Source organism: Pectinophora gossypiella, chromosome 15 (assembly GCF_024362695.1).
Source record: "Pectinophora gossypiella chromosome 15, ilPecGoss1.1, whole genome shotgun sequence".
In the NCBI taxonomy this organism is placed as follows: Eukaryota; Metazoa; Arthropoda; class Insecta; order Lepidoptera; family Gelechiidae; genus Pectinophora; species Pectinophora gossypiella.
The window spans coordinates 3,166,101-3,180,810 of NC_065418.1; the positions used below are offsets into that span (position 1 = coordinate 3,166,101).

Consider the following 14,710-nt stretch of genomic DNA (forward strand, 5'->3'; position numbering starts at 1 on the left):
GCAAAAATCTAGTAACAACAAAAGACACATAAAGAAAGCAACTATGGCATGCAGACACGTAACGTTTTCTACCGACTGCGGCGAACCAAAAAGGAGGGTTATGTGTTTAACAAGTTGTTTTTTTTTAAGTGCACAGTTTCTAAAAAATGAGAAATAGTAATAAACGTTGCTTTTTAGACGAATTGCCCCAATGTGGCCTTATTATGAATTAGTGAAACTTCTTAATTTAAAGATGTAGTACCTACGGTCACGAGCTTTAATATGTATATGTCGTGGCCAGATCATAGAATTGACCATTTCATGAAATGATCGACCATTTCATGAAATGGTCGTATTTCATGAAATGGCCAACTTCAACTGACCATATCGTTTAAACGTCAGCGTTTAATGATATTTCCATCCACGTTTGGCCATATCATTAAAGTAGGGTGTCCATGATAAGTGGTGTAATAAAAACGCGAAATAAGGTAGGAAATAATGTATTACTCTAGTACAAAGTACAAAAATGTTTAAAAGTCAAATAAAAATTAAAAAGTCATTTTCGATTAACGGAGTGTTGATGTAGTTGACATATACGCCGTAACTGCATCTCGCTTTGAAGTCGTCGTCATATTTTTTGACACTATTTCATGCCATTGGTCATCATTCAGTATACTTTTCGTGTGTAAGATAAACATGCTCGCGGCGTAGGGGTGGCCCAAGGGCCACCCCCGCCGCACCCTAACCTACTGTTATAGCTTGTAAAAATTATAACAAAACACTATTATTCTAAAAAAGAATTATGGATGCCTATTTATATGCGAATCAAATTTATACCAACAAATATTAGTCCAAAAATAAGTTACACCTAACAAACCAGTATTCCTAGATGTTATTATGGGAAAGTACTATTATGATAAAAAACGTTATGCAAAAAGGATTATGATAATTTAAATTATGACAAAAACATTTATGCGTTTTAATAGAATCCCGTTTCAAGTAGTTAATGCCATCTGCGGCAAATCTACAATAAGTCACGTCAAAAAAAAGAAACTTTACGGACATCGTCTATATTTTTATTTTTTAAAATTAATATCTCTTCATTCGCAGTTTTAATTATATCATATTTTGAAATCCAATAATAGTCCATTGATTTACGTAGCGTGGTCACTCGACCTTCATTATTTGCCATATAACCTAAAAATAAAAATAAAGTTGCTGTCTACTGTTAATACGAGTTTTTCTTTTCACCTTAGTGTCAAAACATTGCTTCACTGCACTTTTATCTTGTATTTGCTCATTATTATTCGTATTATTCGCGTTCACAAAAGAATAATTATTGTCCGCCGCCATTATGCAAAACAAAAACAAAGCGACACCAGCGCCACTACCGGTGGATAATGTTACTATTTTACGATATGATCGCTAACGTTTGGCCATATCATGAAGTAATCATGCATTTAGTTGGTCATATCGTTAAACGTTTTGTGTTCATTGATCTGGCCAAACCACATCATGATGTGGCCAACGAATGTTGTTCTATTTCATGAAATACGACCATTTCATGAAATGGTCGATCATTTCATGAAATGATCAATTCTATGATCTGGCCACGACATATACACTTTGGTACCATGTCACATTAGCTTTTTTGACAAATTGAACTGTAAGTCTCACTAAATGTCAAATATGTTAGTGCGACAGAGTCCTAAAGTGGGTACATTATATTGCTCATGCCTGTACCTACACAATAAGTTTGCTTATAATCTATGATAGGATCTCCAAATTATACATAAAACATGCCGCTAGGTATAGCAAAAAGCACCTTAACCCCTTTTAATACAATTTGCGCTAGAGTTATCGCATTATCCCCGCACTAGACGCTAAACCCTGATATATCACCAGAAACTGATTAGCGAACTAACACTGTGACCCCATTATGGTAGGTACCTACTGAATAACGACCATGTTATAAGGGTTTTGTGACAATACAATTTTCTTCTTTGGTGTGGGTTGTGAGGATTACCAACCCCATCAACCCTGGTGTCAGAGTTACTATTGAGCCGCCAAAGGCCACTTACTTACTTCAGTAAGTAGTAACCGGGACCAACAGCTTAACGTGCCTTCGAAGCACGGATCATCTTACTTCCGGTAAATCAGGTGATAACCTGTAATGTCCTAACCAAACTAGCGATCACAAATTGATTTTTGTGATATGTCCCCACCGGGATTTGAACCCGGGACCTTCTTATCGTGAGCCCAACGCTCAACCCACTAGACCAGGAGGCCGTCAATGCAATGGCATCGTGAGATTAATCGTAAGGAACTTTTACATTGCAAAATGCTGTAAATAAATCACATTACAAGCTTGATGAATATTTAAATGAGTATTTCTTAACATAACACTATTAGTAAATTAAATTACTCTTATTTTATGTTCAAATTTCTATTAAATATTTCGTTAAACCGTTGATCGCGCTTACTACTTATTTATATAAGTACGTAGTCTTTACATGAGTCATTTCAGGAGCCTTTGGAGGCTCAATAATAGCCCTGAAAACAGGATTGATGAGGTTGGTAATCCACCTCACAACCCACACGTCACACGACAGAAGAAGACATAATAGACTAGTTTTCAACTAGTCAAATCAATCACTTTTTACTAAACGTCAATACACGAAATGAATATGGAATTTGTTTGTCAAAGGACACTGTGACGTCATAGAAAAACGTGATAAATGTCGGACTTATTATTACGATTTTTTTTAAATTCATATATAAGTTAAATAGAAAAAGGAAATGATTTTCGTTAGTTTTAGACCTGTTTTTATTTAGTAATCAGAGTTTCATAATTTATCTTGAACCTAGTACACGACCCAATATTTTGTCACTTGAAAAAACAACAGTTTCTGTGATACACAATAAATGGTATCTTTTTCTAAAATAAATACATATTTCATCTGTTACTGACTTTATGTACTTACGCGAACTTCGTGTGTTGCGGAAAGTACAACAAATCTGGCCGTATAAGGTACCTCATGTCCTATTCTGTAAGTACAGTCATAAGCAATATCATGTACCCACTTTAGAACCCTATCACACTATCATATTTGACATTTAATGAGACTTACGGTTTAATTTCTCAAAAAAGTTAATGTGATCTGTTGAGTAGTAGATAAAGGCGTTAAAAACAAATAATAAGGCGCATTTTTTTTTTATAGAAATTCATCATTAGGCATGCTTTTTGAATATTTTGTTACTAAAATGAAAAACTGCAAACAAAAAAAAATTGGGCTCGTCCGGGATTTGAACCCGGGACCTCTCGCACCCTAAGCGAAAATCATACCCCTAGACCAACGAGCCGGTTGAGCGGTATGCCGAAATTTACGTTCACAAGGCATTGAACTACTAGGTACTCTCATTAATGATCTCCTTTCACTTTATACAAAAGTAGTAACCGGCTTAACTTAATCGTAATATTGATAACTTGAGATTTTATCGTCACTTTTAACCGTAAAGTTATTGTTATGTGCGGAATGAGATGAATGAAATAATAATTAAAAAACAAAACCTCAAAACTTCCTTTGCATTATAATAATCCACAAGTTTTAGTCTGCAACCTCTTGTGATTATTATGTACCTAATGATGTTAAGGAACTGCAATAAAGTAAGATATACATACACACATAAACACATGCCTATTTCCCACCTGGGTAAGCGTCATATTAATGTATGTATGTATGTAAAAACTCTTTAATAGGAAGCTGAAGGCTACTTTTCTTTTCCAAGTAGTTCTTTATCTAGTCTTACCTGCTTATAGGTTAGGTAACAAAGTTTTTTTATGTATAAGTTTTGCACCTTTTTACTTCTGGGAATATCCCCAAAATTTAACTTTACATTTATATTTGTACTATATTTTATATTATTTGAACGATTTAAAATTATGTATTTTTTTCTCAAATGTGTGGGTAGCCTTTTTACCTGAATAAAGAATTATTATTATCTTTTTAAACTATAGTTTATCTCCTCTTTCGGAGGGTATTTACCAGAGACACGGGTCACAGACCAAGTGCCACTGGAAGCAGGGTATAATAATTATGTATCTGTGCGTTCAGTCATGATGTCAATGTCGGAGGATAGGAACTTGCGTACTATCCGACAGGTGTTAAGTATGGCTGCTTTCTGCATGATGACATACGTGTTGGTAGGGAGGCATAGCATTTTCAGACTGTGGTGTAGGTGCTTGGGAATCACCCCCGTGGTGGAGAGCACCAGGGGTACAATATATACTTTTTTTAAATTCCATATTATTATTATTATTATATTAAAATTCCCAGGAACGGCACATCCATGGTTGAAGATGTACGTATTATAACAGCTGAGGCGGTAAAATGGCCATTTTACATTTGCGCATATCATCATCAATTTAAGAGCCACGCTCTTGTCGGTGTAGCATTATTTGCGCATATAGGTACTTCTAAAAGTAAGTGCGCAATGCAAAAAAATGTCAAATTGCAATATTGCTTTCTTAGATGAATTGCTTCCATGTGACCATTTTAACCCGCCTGTTCTACTCATGAGGCTATAACTCAAAAGGTTACCTATAGGTACAGTACAGTAAATTTAATGATTGTTTCATTTTACCTGATCAGTCTATGTTAAGCTGATTTCCAAAAATGTTTGGGCTCGTCCGGGATTTGAACCCGGGACCTCTCGCACCCTAAGCGAAAATCATACCCCTAGACCAACGAGCCGGTTGTGAAAACGTCTCAATAATCGCAATAGCTGTTAAACATAACCTCTTTTAAATCCTTTCACTTATCATAAGGTCATAAAAACGCATGTACTATCTGAATATTTATTCATCAGCCGTATGACGCCCACTGCTGGGCATAGGCCTCCCCCAAGGATCTCCACGACGATCGGTCCTTATTATCCACTACTAAATATTTAACACCAGCAATAAACTTTGATAACACTTGATAAAATAAATCTATAATTTTGTAGTTATTGTTAGTTACCTACTCTTAATAGATAAAATATTTCATTAATTACTTAGATATATTAAGTCTATCGATACTACTATAGATAAAGAGAAAATTAATGGCCTTCGTGGTCCAGTGGTTGAGCGTTGGGCTCACGATTCGGAGGTCCCGGGTTCGAACCCCGCTGGGGACGTATCACAAAAATCACTTTGTGATCCCTAGTTTTGTTTAGAACATTACAGGCTGATCACCTGATTGTCCGAAAGTAATACGATCCTACGGAAGGCATGTTAAGCCATTGGTCCCGGTTACTACTTACTGATGTAAGTACGTAGTCGTTACATGAGTCATGTCTGGGGCCTTTGGCGGCTTAATAGTAGCCCTGACACCAGGATTGATGGGGTTGGTAATACACCTCACAACCCACACGATAGAGTAGAGAGAAGAGAAAATTTAAATCGAAACCATTTCCTACTCGGACGGGACTTGGGCGTCGCCTTAATAACGTTACATAGATCGAAAGAATTTCGCATGGATAGGAAGAGGACCCGGTGGGTAATGGTTAACACGCTCGTCCCGACTTGAGAAAATCTTTGAAATGAACATCTTGAGTTTCCCCAAGCACGGGTAAGTGCTGTAAAAAACAAAAAAGACTACTACTATAGTTTAAAAAACGCCGATAGTATCGATACGCTATTAATATAGTATCAATATTGTATGGGACATACCTAATAGTCTACCATTTATGGTCAGTCACATCTCTAGCGCGAGCAAGCCAACGCGTCTCAATGTTTGGATCTTGTAATTTAATTAATATCCTAAGTAATACAGTTCATTCAATTGTTTGTGTGGGGTTTTATTGAAATTACCAGCGCTCCCTACAAATATTATCGATAGTATAGATGATTTTCAAGGCACACGCATTACACTTTGAATCGTCAATGTTTAAATAAAGAACATCTTATCCGCTTAACACTATTGAGAATAACATGAAACAATCTTAACCAATTTCAAACCCCGTTTAAAGCAGCGGATTTTTCCTCTAAACCTTTCATCTTTTAAACTTAAAATCGCTAGTTCTGCCCGTATAAGTAAACATCTCCGTAGTGAATTTCCCCAGGGGATGTCTGTTGTGTTTTATTGTTTATCTATTGAAGATCATAGTGCTTCCGTATTCTTTCTGTTTACTCTATCTGTCCGTATAAACGTGTTTACATTTTCAAAACAGACAAAGGGGATGAAGCTTTCTTGTTCTCGATATTCCCCATATTTTGTTTGGCTATTTGGTGTCAAAAATCGCTTCTTTTTTTCTCTTGTCGCTGTAGCTTGTGCTAATTTTTTAGGGAAAATTAGGACAGCGGTTTCCCTCTTGCCTTCCGCCTCGCAGTACTCTGTCTGACGCGAGTGGGATGGCGCCCAGAGTAGTCTATTTCACATAGTACTAGGACTCCTGTTCTGCGCCTCTGAATAGTACTGACAGTACAAACACAGTGACAGTGTGAAGTTTACATAATGAGCCTTTATTCTTTTTACAGATCATTCACGTTTGTAACGAAAACAATTTATCACGTCAAATCCGTTACATCATCCTTTAACTCCCTCAAAATAAACATAACAATAGAGAGAATGGCCCTCCCGAAGGACCTCACGCCCTCTGAGTTGTTTACCGATGAAAGTACAGATTGACCCAGTTAAAGACACTGACGAAAAAGCGAGCGTCCCCACGATGCGATGAAATTCGTGCGATATCGAAACAAGTGACGACGATTTATTGGGATTATGTATACGTTTTTACAATTAAAAAAAAAACAATATTTTGTATTTGATAGAAAATAAATTTAAACCTCATGTTAGCTTGAGGATTAAATGATAAAAATTCCTAGTATTAAATGTGTTCATCTAGTTATTAAGTTACTTGTAATGTATATATAATTGATTTAAAAGATGTGTTGCTGTTGTAGTTCATTGTCATTTCTTCTCCTCGGCCATAACATTTTGTGAAATGACGTAAAAAAAAATTGTCATTCAACAAGTTTCAGTTTAAGCCATGACCATTACGTTGAATAAATGATTCTGTTTTCTGATTTGAATATAGGGAAGATGATATTATTATTTGGTCATATTCTGAACTTACGCTGCATCCTATGAAAACATCGTTTTCAACAGTCGTTATAAATGGGTAAAGTATGGAAATGGCGCGCACCAGCCCTCCTGTCAATGCTGTCTAAGATCCTTGTTCACTTGATTTATATGTAAAAAGATTTATTTGAAAAAAGAAATGACAATAAAAAAGACTATCCACTACAATCTTCATCAAAATATTTTTTTTATATTGTCATACACTCTCTATGATTAATAATCAATTATGATGTCATGCTTTTTTTCAAGTGGTCTAAGACTGCAAAACTTACCCTAAAATCGTACATCCATGAGATATCTATCGCACCGTGGGGAAGGTCACTAGGGTCTAAAGACATCACACGCCATGCGACGTGACGCTACATCGCAACGCCGTAATCTACAAAGTTTATATAGGGTGTTAGTGACATCGTCACGAATACTGAGGGGATGATTCAGACCATGATTCTGAGTTTATATCAAGTGGTTTTTTTGTGACTTTTTAATTTATTTTCAATTCTATACTTTTGCGATGGAAAATTCCACTTGGTATTACTCAGAATAATGAGCTGAATCATTCCACTCAGTATTTTTACGATGTCACTTACCCCGTACAAATACGTACAAGTACATACGTGTATGGGTGTTATTGACCATGATCCTGACTTGATACATAACATAAACAGCCTATATACGTCCCACTGCTGAGCACAGGCCTCCCCTCAATCAACCGGAGGGGGTATGGAGCATACTCCACCACGCTGCTCCAATGCGGGTTGATAGAACTTGTTCTCGCCCCCTATTACACGGGACTTAAACAGCTGGTAAGGAGTGGGTGTATGTTTATGCTATACAAATACGCCAATGCCTTCGAATATTCAGGCGTGATGTTAAATGTAATGTTATTTTATCAAATACAAAGGACAGGAATACACAAATATACCACAAATTACTCAGCTGTGCCAATATTCAAAGACAAATAAGAAAATTTTAAACTTAGCAAAACTTTAAAAATAACTTCTTCTATAAGTAATATTAATAACGATCTTTATTAACTGATGTTTTTCAATAGAATTTCAAGTTTTCTCATAGCGGATATTAACTTAAACTCGTAGTTTAGTATAAGTTAGTGGACTTTGATTGAATATAAAACTTGTTCAACGCAGTTTAAAGCCACAACGAGAAACGTAAAGAATAAGTTAAATACGGATGCCATTTCTTCTTTGGAACCACTTGGAAAGTTCAACGGAATAGGAAATACGGATGATAATTTGTGTTTATTAATCCATGAACCCTTTATTTCATTTTAATTTAGATACGAGTAGATATATAGATTATTATTATTATTAGACGTATGATTAACTGCCTCCGTGGTCCAGTGGTTGAGCGTTGTGCTCACGATCCGGAGGTTCCGGTTTCGAATTCCTTGACGTAACCTTGACACCAGGGTTGATGAAATTGATACTCCACCTCACAACCCACACGATAGAAGAAGAAGATTATTATTATTTATTTAATTTTCAGATAACATAGATCCAAACATGGAATAAAACTTAAAAGATAATGTTAGTAGCATAGGTGGTAGAAAAACATAATAAAATTTCGTTCCTTTTTACAAGTATGGCCCAGTGCCTCATAATTGGGGAGTCATACCAGGGGCCTGTTTAATAAAACTATTTAAACTTTTTTTTTTTTACTTTTTTTTAAAGATGCATATGTCTGTTATCCATACGAAGAAAAACTTAACAGCACCAACTATCATAAATTTTTGAGGAACGCCGATTGGAAAATCACTCATTTGAACCGGGTAAGAGCCCTCAGCGCTCCCCATTTGAAAGACCAAGTAATAAATGCCATATGTGAAAAATCAAATCAAATAAGCATATTTGATTTGAAATAAAGCATTATTGCACACAACATACAAAACAAAATTACACAAATGGATGAAAAAATCTACAATAAGTCACGTGAACAAATAATTATAATACTTATACACTTCTATTTTGTTTTCGGGGATACAGGTATGATGTTGTGTGTGAATTTTAATAAATAGCTAACGTTTCAAGTATTTACGACGCCCCTAGTGTAGCTTCACGCCCAAAATGAGAACGAAAGAAGATTTATATTGTCCTTCCTTGCCCTTAAGTAGCGGGCCAAAGGGTCTGCGTAGTTTATTAACAAAAAACGTAGATAAACGTTGTATGAGGCATAAAGTTAACAAGAAACCTCATTACCCAAAGGCTTGTCTGCGATTAATGCACGCATTAACGCGGGCAGCTTACAACAATTGCTAGTGATGGGTGTTCAAATGTCGATAGATGAAATTCTGATGTAAAAATATACGTAGTTCCCTTATTAGATGCAGCGGAATTCATTTAGCGGATAGAAAGAGATGGGAGATAGGATAGGACCTAGAAGGACTTCTCTCTCTCTCTATTTAAGAGCTGCGCTCTTGTCGGTGGAGTAATCGCCATTCCTCTCTTCTTCCCGCCAAAACCTTCACCTCCCGATACGACACGACCTGCACCTTCTCTTTTATTTGTTTCATAAATGTTATCCTAGGTCTACCTCTTCCTCTCTTCCCTTCAATTTTTCCTTCTATAATGTTTGTTATAAACGAATCGTGTCGTATCAGGTGGCCAATCATATTTCCTATCCGGTTCTCTATAGTCTTCAATTATGGTTCTCTTTTCTCCAACTCTTTCTAGAAGGACTTACAGTGACCAAATTGTAGATGTCTTTAAAAAGGTTTAGAATGATCTACTCTGAACCCGCGTGCGTGTATGAAGCGATTGATGAATCTGGAGGAAGCAAGAGAAGTGTGTCAGGATCGAAGTAAATGGAAATAGTCTCTGCTTACCCCGGTGGGAAATATGTATGTCAGAGATGGGAAGAACAAGTTTAGAGCTAATAACGAATGAAATCATTGAGCATTATGTATTGTACGGTTAGGTCTAGTTGAGTTATTGATAGATTGCTACTCATGGACCATGTGATATTTCAATAAGCGTAGTTATTTTGCGCTCGCCTGCCACTAACGAATTCGGTGTTCGAGCGTGTTAACCGTAGTGATGTGCTTACAGTTATCGATAGATTTTTGAATGTTTTTAATAATTATAGACATGGAATTTAAATACCTATTTTTGGAAGATTCTGTTTGAAGCTACATTCCCCAAAAATAATATTGATGGCGCTATCTAGATTTAAAGTGATAATTACTTATTTTCTCATTTCTCGGGCACCTACATAATTATTCAATAATTAATGTAATGGCAGAAGCATACATAAAAATAATTGTAGCTTGATATTTGGCGAAAGTTGATGGTAGGGCTGGCAGAGGAAGACCGAGAAGGATTTACGTTGACCAAATTGAAGATGTCCTTAGAAAAGGTTTAGTACGATCTACTCTGAACCGGCGTGCGTGTATGAAGCGATTGATGAATGTGGAGGGAGCAAGAGAAACTTCTCTTGCTTGTCAGGATCGAAGCAAATGGAATTCTATAGTCTCTGCTTACCCCGGTAGGATATAAGCGTGTGTTTATGTATGTATGTTGATATTTGGATCAGATTATGTAAAGGATTATGTTGCTACTTATATTGCTTCTCTTTATTTTGTTCAGAATAATAAGTGGATGGAAGTTGTATTGTACCTACGTGTAATAAAAAGGGTCATCATTTTACCCAAACCAAAGATAAAAGATGCATATTACTGTTAGGTATGAAATTAGAAGGTTAAACTAAGGCATTTTTTTTTGGCATTTTTTTTTACTAAGGCAACACTATCTATATTTTTTTAAGGAACGTAGTCTAGAAATTCTCTCATTACAATACACTATTTATTAATATAGATATTTATATTTATGTTTTACCTTAACCATCATTTAAAGCACAAATACTCAAAAATTCTTGCCAAGACACTAAGTAAACTTGCATTTGGGATGTAATTATTATGCATGCATGCATGCAAGTAGGCATTTCTCTCTCTCTCTATTTAAGAGCTGCGCTCTTGTCGGTGCAATAATCGCCATTACTCTCTTCTTCCCGCCAAAACCTTCACCAAGTAAAGCAAAGCAAGCAAGTAGCAAGTAGGGATGTAATTCACATATTGTTATTTATGGGGGAGTTAAAAAGACCACATCGAAGCAATTCATGACATTTGTCCATATACAAGTAAGTGCGCAATGCAAACAATTGTCAAATAGCAATATTGCATTATGAGATGAATAGCAACAATATGTTTTTTTTACACTCATTTGTTTTACTTATTCTTATTTCTGAGGCCACATCGAAGCATTTCAATTGCAATTTGACATTTGCGCATATAAAAGTAAGTTCGCAGTGAAAGTAAAATAGCAATATAGCTTTCTTAGATGAATTGCTTCAATGTGGCCATTTTGACCACCTTGTTCTATCAATTTCTACTCTCTGATCAATCTGTGGTATCCTGTGATTGGGATTGTTGTATCCTAATATTGTACTCTTTCTAATTCCTCATAGTTGTTGTTTTTATATCCTTAATAAACAAATGAAAAAGAAAACTGGAAATACTGTGAAATCCTGTACCAATTGAACTCATTTATCTCACCACAGAAGTAGAGTAACGATATTTTTTGTATCTTTCCTGAAGAAATAGGTAGATCGCTTTGGATGTATTTGGTTGAATAAAATGAATATAAGGAGCGTAGGGGGTCTTTCACCCTAAGGTTGCCTGGCAGAAATTGCTATTTAGCAATAAGGCCGCCTATTGTACTTATGTTTTTATTCGTATGTTTATGTCCTTTGTATATGTCGTTGTGCAATAAAGTATTATTGATTGATTGATTGATTGAAGGAGCGGGAAAATAAAACGGGGTCGTTCTTGCTACTCCATTTTGTTTCTATTGTTTTACAATAAAATACGTGGCCAGCTAGCTAAATTGTTACATCCCGTTTTCGCTAGATGGCGCTTGTCTGTGACATTTCTCTTTATAAACTCCAATCTAACTATCAATAAATTAGACGCTATTCATCAAGACTTGCTGAAAGGAGAGGACTGCGTTAATAACAAATAGTTGCGGCACAAGCGCCGTATGATTAACACAAGTCTCGTATTCAACATCAGTACTATAATTATTATTGATATTCGTTACATTTTGTTAACGTCTCACAAACGTAATTAAAACGTACGTACATATTTAAATAAACTCACAGCCACAACGGCCTCCGTGGTCCAGTGGTTGAGCGCTGGGCTCAAAATCCGGAGGCCCAGGGTTCGAATCCCGGTGGGGACATATCACAAAAATCACTTTGTGATCCCTAGTTTGGCTAGGACATTACAGGCTGATGACCCGATTATCCGAAAGGAAGATGATCCGTGCTTCGGAAGGTACGTTTAGCCGTTGGTCCCGGTTACTACTCACTGATGTAAGTATGTAGTCGTTACATGAGCCATGTCAGACCTCATTCGTACGCATCGCAGTCCAAGGTATGCAAGGTACGCAGCGAACTTATGGAGCTCTGCATGTTCAATATAATAACGCATTCAGGATGCTGTTCGGACTGCCGCGTTATTGCAGCGCCTCATTAATGTTTGCAGAGGCGCAAATTAATTGCTTCTATACCATCATGAGGAAACGTTGCGCCTCCTTGCTGCGCCGCGTGCGCGCCAGCTCGAACAGTATCCTGAGTGTGTTAGCAGACCGGTGGGACTCCCCGCTGCTGAAACGCTGGATGCAGCTGCACGCTACTGTGCCAAGGGTCGCGCGTGTGTATTAGCTTAAGTTGTATAAGTTGTTACTAACATTAGAATATAAGTTATTTGTTACTAACATATATGGATACAGTCCGAATTAAATAATTTGAATTTGAATTTGAATTTGAATATGCGTAGCAACCTACGCCAACACCACACCTCACAACCCACACGATAAGAAGAGAGCCACAACTAATCAAAAACAGCTTGCTGCTACTGTTGATACAAAGTACTAAGGTAGATATCACGAACCTTATGGTGGAACCAGATCAGCCTATCGCCATAACAATTTTATTGTCCATCATTCCATGTTAGAAAGGACACAATCCTTCTGTCGGATTTTACGACATGCCCGGGAAGACAAGCAGCTGAACATAATCAATCTGTTTTATTCTCCCATTCCAGAATATAGGATAATTAAAACATCTTCATCATCTCCTTATCGTTATTCCTTTTTCACAGCGTCTAACCTAACCTAACCCAAAATTTTACAGGTCCGGTCCGAAAAGTAATTAAAATACGTATAACAACAGAATATTATACATATATAGCCCAATCAGGACGCACACTATGTATTAATAAACTATCATTTAAAAGTACATTTTAAAGATTCATGCACTTTATGCATAAATACGTATAATTATAATAAGGTAATTGTTTCTTACCTTTCACGTATCGACTAATTTGTACCTCAATGCTACTTTGCTACATTTTTTTTTTGCTTTGAAACGAAATGAAATGAAAATTTATTGTCATAAATGTGGAACAAAATATACTCGTAGATGGAAGTAATTAATGCTTTTAGCGCTCAGCACATTTAGTCATATTGTGAGATACAATAATAATTATATACGGTACCTACAAATACCTAATAGCTTTGATGGCTACAAGGGTTAGGTTACTTAGGTGCCAAGTCGATTCGCTAGTTGCAGTATAAAATAATCTTCCAGTAAAAGAAGAACTAAGTAAAAGAAAAACCTCTTCGCAAAGTAGTGTGGGAGTTTGCTGTAATTAACGGGAGCCGAAGAATAGGGCCTGATTTATTGATAGTTTGACTTGCGTGCATAGCAGGATACGTAACATAAAACCTCATTACTCCGTCGGTTCACCCGTCATCAAACGGGGTGGTGTTAGCGTTATGTAGTGATGGGATGACCGCTATCGATATTTTAACAAAGTATATTTTGCATTGTTTTAAGTTTACGCGGTTATTATTATAATTAAAACACATAATATCGGGTTCCTACCGCGTTTAAAGCAGGGATATGAGACATCCAATATTTCGACACTGTTGCAAGAAAGAGGGTAGATAGATATGTCTGCCCGTAGAAAATTTTGGATCTACCTACTCCACTCCAATCTCATCAGTCATCCCGTGATCATGGCATTTGCAAAATAAAATCAGGTTTACCACAGACTATGGAATTCCATTTGCTTTGATCCTAACGTACTTTGCTTGCTTTCTCCAGATACCTTTACACTTAATGTTGTCGGCTTCCGTCCTGCACACTTTAATCAATGTTTTAAAGTACCTATTCTGCAAAGCTAAGTGTGTAAAAGTCCTTAGTCTAAACAACAATGAAAGTCTGACCTTTAAGGTATTCATTGATGGAGGTTAACGCGGTTATTATCATAATTAAAACACATAACACCGGGTTCTTACCGCGTTAATATCAGGCATATGACTATCAGTTATCCCGTGATCACTTGCACTTCCAACAGTGTTCAAATACCGGAAGTCTTATATCCCTGATTTTAACGCGGTAAGAACCCGGTATTACGTACTTTAGGGTATTAGATTATATCCCACGGTATATAATCCTAAAGGTCAGGCTTTCTTAGGAGATTTGGTTTTGCTCCACTCTATAACTTACGATCCTTCTATTACAACCACCAG

The 14,710-nt window shown here is 36.5% G+C and overlaps 3 non-coding genes across 3 annotated transcripts; 1 reads left to right on the forward strand and 2 right to left on the reverse strand.

The window, feature by feature from the left end:
- Positions 1–3,270: 3,270 nt before the first annotated feature.
- On the reverse strand, positions 3,271–3,342 carry Trnap-agg (transfer RNA proline (anticodon AGG)). Its single transcript has one exon. It is a non-coding gene; the product is annotated as a tRNA-Pro (tRNA).
- A 1,319-nt stretch (positions 3,343–4,661) lies between these two features.
- On the reverse strand, positions 4,662–4,733 carry Trnap-agg (transfer RNA proline (anticodon AGG)). The gene has a single exon. It is a non-coding gene; the product is annotated as a tRNA-Pro (tRNA).
- Positions 4,734–12,280: 7,547 nt separating this feature from the next.
- Positions 12,281–12,352, forward strand: Trnal-caa (transfer RNA leucine (anticodon CAA)). The gene has a single exon. It is a non-coding gene; the product is annotated as a tRNA-Leu (tRNA).
- The last annotated feature ends 2,358 nt before the right edge of the window (positions 12,353–14,710 follow it).